This window comes from Uranotaenia lowii, chromosome 2 (assembly GCF_029784155.1).
Source record: "Uranotaenia lowii strain MFRU-FL chromosome 2, ASM2978415v1, whole genome shotgun sequence".
Classification (NCBI taxonomy): domain Eukaryota; kingdom Metazoa; phylum Arthropoda; class Insecta; order Diptera; family Culicidae; genus Uranotaenia; species Uranotaenia lowii.
This window is the reverse complement of record NC_073692.1, coordinates 167,664,304-167,671,457: the sequence shown is the minus strand read 5'-3', so window position 1 is coordinate 167,671,457 and position 7,154 is coordinate 167,664,304.

The following is a 7,154-nucleotide window of genomic DNA, read 5'->3' as shown; positions in this document are numbered from 1 at the left end:
CTATAGAACCTTTATTTTACTTTCATTAATAATGACAGAAATACTTGTAATGTAATGATTCGAAATAATTAAAAACAGTAGAATTTCATGTTGTTATATAATTTATTTTCTTATATTAAATTATCTATCGGCAAAATATTATTCCTTGAGTGAACTAAGCAAAAAATTCAGAATTAAAAACAGTAGAATTTCATGTTGTTATATAATTTATTTTCTTATATTAAATTATCTATCGGCAAAATATTATTCCTTGAGTGAACTAAGCAAAAAATTCAGAATTAGTTTATTTTCTTTCGTGTTAATTTGATAGTTCTAAAATTATCAATGATTGATTTCACTCAAATCTGATTAAATTAGAATTTTATTAACTATATATCTCCAAAACTAGAGGTGATAGACAAAGCTGACAAAAGAGTTCAGGGTGCCATTTTTTTTAAATCTATATAAAATTTTTAAGTTTTTTCAAATATTTTTTCATGTTTCTGAAATGTTGTGTATGAATTTAAATTTTTAATGAGAAAATCATTGTTTGTATCTATAAATTCTGCAATTGACAATTTATGAACGTTTTACTTATTAAAATTATTATCAAGCATCTTTCTTGAATCGATCGTGAATTTTTAAATTATTCTATGAAAACTTCGGAAAATAATTCGAAACAGCAACTTTAAGCAAAATTAGAATGCGCAATGCCAACTGAATAAGCATTTTCCTTGTGTTTTCAATATTTGATTGTGTAATTGTGCTTTCAATATTGATTAAAAATTTTTTGAAATTAGAGATATAACCGTGGAATTTCCGATGTTTCAAATTTTGATTTTATACGAAATTCTAATTCGTATTCGTTTTCTGGTATTTCAGAAATGTTGATTTCTATTCTATTCTATTCTATTCTATTCTATTCTATTCTATTCTATTCTATTCTATTCTATTCTATTCTATTCTATTCTATTCTATTCTATTCTAAGTATTTTGTTTATTTATAGAGGATTTTAACCAACTTGGTCATTCTTCCTCTAATATTGATTTCAAATTTGTAAACTAGACTGCTAGAAATTCATCTTCAAGCAAATTTATAGTTCAGAATAAGGAACATTTGTTTATTTGTTTATTTGTTTATTTGTTTATTCAATCAACAGACCAAGTACAGGTCCAAATGACAACTTAAAGTTAAAGTTACACAAAATTTACATCTAATTAGCGATTTCTCGATATTCTTAAAACTTTTCCTCGGAAAACATCCCTCGCATCGTCAAAGTCGAAGAGCTCGGAAAAGCGGTTGAACATTTTCATGACACCGATGAATTGGCACCATAGTTGTTCAATCGAATGGAGACATACAGTTGAAGGTCCTGGTTTCTCAGTCCATGGGGTCTCACACTAAGAGGAATAGCCTCCAGTAGCATTTCTTCGGGCTTGAAGAGTATCCATGTCTATGAGACGACATCGATGTTCGTGGAACGCATGTGGAACGGGTTTTGCCAGTAAGGGCGTCTGAGTGCATAACGTAAAAAGCGCCTCTGGATAGCCTCGAGCCGCTCGTTACCATTCTGGTAGTAGGGACACCAGACAGCTGATGCGTATTCGAGGATGGATCGAACTATGCTGCAATACAGGCTCTTCAGGCAGTACACGTCCTTGAATTCCTTGGCCACTCGAAATAAAAATCCGAGGCTTCTAGATGCTTTATCGACGACGTAGTTCGTATGTGTTTCGAATTCCAGCTTACGGTCTAGTATTACGCCCAAATGATTGATGTGGTCCACCCGCGCAATGGACTCATCTCCTAAGAAGTACTCCGCCCAAAAAGGCTGCCGTTTTCGAGAAAAACTGATGACTGCACATTTACTGCGATTCAAGGGCAGGCAGTGATGTCGCACCACTGTGCGAAAAGACTGAACTGGTTTTGCAGAAAATCAATGCCGTCCTGACCGTTTATGGCGTAGAACAGTTAAGACCATCAGCATAACCATGTTTCGGGCCGTCGAGGAGTGAGAGCACATCGTTAAAATAGATTAAGAAGATTATCGGTCCTATGTGACTACCTTGGGACACACCGGAGGAGGCAGGGAACTGGCTGGACAGAGTGTCTCCAGTGCGAACTGTCAATTTACGTCCAGTTAAGTAACTGCGGAACCAGCCAAGTAAAGGTTCGCAAAATCCTAAGCGTCCAAGCTTACCAATGGCAATATCGTGGTTCACCTTATCAATCGCTGCTGACAAATCGGTATAAATGGCGTCAGTTTCAGACTTAGCGGCAAAACTTTCGTGTACATAGGAGGTGAAGGTCAACAGGTTAGTTGTCGTGGAGCGTTTGGGCATAAAACCGTGCTGCTTGATTGAAAAATTTTGCTTACAGTACGAGAAAATCGGATCCATTACGACTAATTCGAACAGTTTGGAGATTGCACATAAAGCAGAAATTCCTCTTTAGTTGTTGATATCCTCCGATCTCCCTTTTCATGGACTGAAAACATGTAAGCTTCCTTCCACAGTGAAGGGTATGTGGCTCTGTCTAGAGAAGCTTCAAAGATGAGTCTCACAGGAGTCAGTAAAACAGGCATTAATCGTTTCAAAAAGGTCGATGGTATACCGTCTGGGTCAGTGGAGAGGGAGTTTTTGAGCTTTGCCGCTGCTTTAGATATGACCGCATCCTCTACTACAATCGTGCTCATGCAGAAGCCGAGTGGCGAAACATTCCTAACAGCACTCTCCACATGTTCTGGGGATGCTGAAGCAGTAGCGAAGGTACTCGAGAATTTTTGAGCAAAGAGAGCACAGATTCCCCAATCAGTGTTCGCAGTGTTGCCATCCAGAAACATTTGAGTTGGAATACCAGGTTCATTCCGCTGACTTTTGACATGCTTCCAGAACGATTTTGGGTTGGACTTGAGGTTACGTTGTACTCGAAAAAGATAATTTTGGTAACAACGCTTACTGGGTTTTTTATAAGCGGAGTTCAGTCTTCGATATACATCTTTAGTTTGGGAGGATTTGAGCTTATGGTGGTTTCTAAGAGCACATCTCTTCGCCGTCTTCAGTCGACGCAGTTCTATCGTAAACTAGGGAGTCCGCAAATTCCCGGAAGTCGTTCGCTTTGGCACGTATCGGTCGATAACGTAATTTAAGATGTGCGAAAAGGTTTCGGCCGCAGCATTGGAATTCAATAGATCGAGTTCAGATTCCCAGTCAACGGTGGCCAGGATATGGGAGATAGCATCGAAATCCGTTTTCTTGAAGTTGAGATAGAAAGGTTCTGATTTTTCGACAAAAGCATGCAATCCTCGAGCAAGACCAGTAAAGCAGGATGATGCTGTACTGCCTTAACAAACGGAGCAGGAGTCAATGGTCGGGACACGAGACCCTTCGCTAGCAAAGCAGAAATCCAACATACGGCCGTTTTCGTTAGTATCTCTGTTAATTTGACGCAAGGTTGCCGTACTCAGGGAGTCTAGTATGATTTTTGAAGGCGCCGAGAATGTAGAGCGCACAGGACCCGGGTACATAAAGCTACCATGGTTGGAGCACAACTTCAAACCGGGCATATTGAAGTCATTAATGATGAGAATATCGTCTTCGGGGGCGCAGAGAGAACTCACTTTGGATATGCAGCGAGAGAAAGACTCCGCCAGGGCGACATCTCGCGTGCGATCAAGGGGCAGGTACAGCACGCATACGTAGAGTTTTCGGTTGCCAAGATCGATGCGGGTGCACACAAGTTCCGAGTCGTGCCAGGAGTCATCGTCAATGAGCAGTGCATGGAAATTGAATTTAACAGCAATTAAAACTCCACCTCCAGTGCTCTTCTTGCTATTACGGGGACTGCGATCACAACGAAAAACAACGTAATCAGGTCCAAATATCTGACTCGAAATGGTACGGTCGTTCAGCCATGTTTCCGTGAAAGCGACGATGTCGTAGCAGGAACAAGAGCTGGTGAGCAGATAATCTGCTAGACAGGAGTTTATACCCCCACATTCTGGTTGTACACGGTGAGTGAATCATAGGATTACGTCGCAGAGCTAGAGCCTCGAACGCTGGAAGGGGAGGAACCATCAGGCGGAGGAAAACGGTCTTATTGATAAATTATGTATGATTTACCAAAAAAGCATTGCTTTGAAGCTTTCATTCTGATTTATTTGGAGTTGTATCAGTAAAATTTATTATTTTTCCGAGTTTGTGTGATGGTCATTTGTAGGAGATTGATATAAGAAATCAAATTTCTTATTTATTGTGCATTTTTGATATTGTTTTTAATTCCAGCTAAATTTAAATTTCGAAGACCCCTCCCCCCAATGGAAAAGTCCTTCGCACGGGCCTGGGTTGGGAGCTCCCTTTTAATTTTTTGCATAACTCAAGAATCAATCTAGCAAATGGAACAAAATTTGACACGGGTTAGTATTTGGATACGAGAAATTGTCCGTTATTATTTGCTACCCTCCCCTCCTTCCCCGTGAGAAGATGATAAGGGGGCTTTTATAGAATTTTGCGTATCTCGATAAATGATCAAGCAAATGGATTCAAATTTGGTAGGGAAGCATATTTGGGTACGAGAATTGTTGCCATTATTTTTCCAGTAAGGAGATAGGACGGAGGAAAGGGACTTCTTTACAGATTTGTTTGCATCACTCAAAAAACTAACTAGTAATTTGGCATGGGAAGAAGATGGAGTTATCCAGCGAATGGAACAAAATGGTTCTATGATTATTTGATACTTCTCCCTTCTTCCAGTGGGTAAATATAAGTGAAAGGAGAAGGGGGGAGCTTCCATATAATATTTTTGGCATAATTCGAGAGCTTAACATACAAATGAAATCAAATTTTGTAGGGGATAGTATTTGAAACGAGAATTTAATTTAGGGAGAAATAAATGCCGCAGGGGAGGAGGGTCATGTATAAAATTTCTGATGAGGTTTAATCTAAAATCATCTACAATTTTAAAAATCAGAAAAAATGTCAATACTTTCAGTATTTTTCCAAGGTATAGCAAAGCACACCTGGTCAGCTAGTCAATTATAAAAATTGATTGACATTTTGCACTTCCGACTTTTTGAAAACAATAGATACAGAACATTGTTGTGCTTCCTTCCAGGATATTATCAACAAATTCGTGGGGGCTGTTGTTGTATTAGTGAGGCAAATTTCTTCTATAGACGGCCAATTTAAGGAACTCATAAAAGGCCACAATTCGGAACGGGGGCTACAATAAGGAGCATTTCAATCAATAGTTTGATCAGATTTATCTCAGTTATCCACAGCTTTAAAGCAAGGATATATTTTACTGCATTTCAGGCTAGTAAGCAATCATATTTGTCGAAGGACTTTTGAAGGTACATATTACAGGAAGACTACAATCATGGGAAATATAGTCAACCATATGCCTTAGGGAGCCAAGTACGGGTACATTTACCCTAAATAGAATAAGTTTAACAAAAGCTTTCTCGAACACCATTTCTCGGAATTGGCATAATTGTTCTATAGAAAATGTCATTAGAAGCTTCAAGAAGACCTAGTATAAATTTTGCAAAAATATTTTTTATTACCATTCTAAAATCCTTTTTTATTGAAATTCAAAACGAACACGCACATATAGGATCCAATATTTCTCGAATTTTTCAGCTGGTTTCAGGTATTTTCATGTTTCAGTTCGGTGAGTTCATGTCTTTCAGTAGACATGTGATCTTGTTAACTTTATACCACTTTAATGCATCCTTAGAGTAGTGGCACGAAGCCAGATCAGACCTTTTTGGCTGCTTCTGTTTCCGATGGGTCTGAAGTCCTTAGTTTTTAAGCCACATCCTTTTATCCTTGATTTTCTTGTCCATTTTAGGGTCAGCATGGCCAGGTTTCCTACCGCGTCTCGCGGAATCTTCGAAAGCACACAGTTTTTTACACTTTCTCAACGCGGTTAGCTAGTTTCCTGATTGAAAGATCGCTCACAGAGCCCCATTTGTGCACAATACGTTTCCTTAGCTCGGGAGTGAGGCCACGCATTTTCAGATTTCTTCGCGAAAAACGACAAAAACTGACAACCTTTACTTCAATTGGATGTAAACAACAGTACGCAGCCAAAATTTGGTTGACCAGTATTTTTAAATTTCGGAACAGCCTATACTTACAGAACTGGATATTTCCAGCTCAGTTTTAAAATCCCAATCTAAATCAATGGGCTTGTGATATAGCTCAGTTGGCAAGTCTGTTGTCTCCTGAGCCGATGTCCGTGAGTTCGAGCCCAAGAGAAAACATCGAACACAGTTGTACCGAATAAGTTGATCAATAACGATCCCCCAACTGCAACGTTGATAAAGTCGCGAATGCCATAAAGATGGTAAAACGGCTATAATCGAAACAAAAAAATTTAAATCAAACCATATATGAACTGTATTGAGTTCAAAATTTTCTCACTAAGTAAGCTTCTTTTAAATTGATATACCGAGTTCGTGTAATCCACTTTATTTTGAAAATTATCATATTCAATTAAGATATTTCTAGAAGCTCTCAATCTTCAATGGAGCACATTTGATTCTTTCAAGAAATGATAGATCCCTTGAGTTGAACGTTTCATTGTATACGAACACTTCTTTTTCTTCCACACACGGAATCGCATCTCAAGAAACAGGTTCCAGATTCTGCATTCAAAAAGCCGAAATCTCTATCCCATAGCTAGAAGATAAACTGTTTGGCATCGAACAAACCGTCATAATAATAGATGAGTAATGATAGAAGAAAAACCATCTCTAGGCGTCCGGAGCCTAGGCCAGTCAATTCTGTCGAAGGAATGTTGGTTGATGTTTAGATGCGGTTGATATCCAGGAACATCATTCCCGGGGGAGCCTGGCTGTGAGGACCCGCTGTAGGTTTTCGTTATTCCATGGAAGTTAAGATGCTCTCGGGAACGATTTTTTTTTTCTTCACATCGCAAATTTAAATCTTAATGAGTTGGGTGGTTTCTTTTCACATTGCAAACTTTTTGCGCTGCGGTTTGACGAATCATGCAAAGTCATTTTGTTGATTACTTAGAGTTTGCTTTTCTAGTTTTGGATATATGTAGGTGAGGATTACCTTTTGGTACCCTATAAATATGTTTTAAGGTGGAGGAAAATAATGGTTTTATAATAGCTAAGTCACAAAATTGAGTAACTAAAATAATTTTA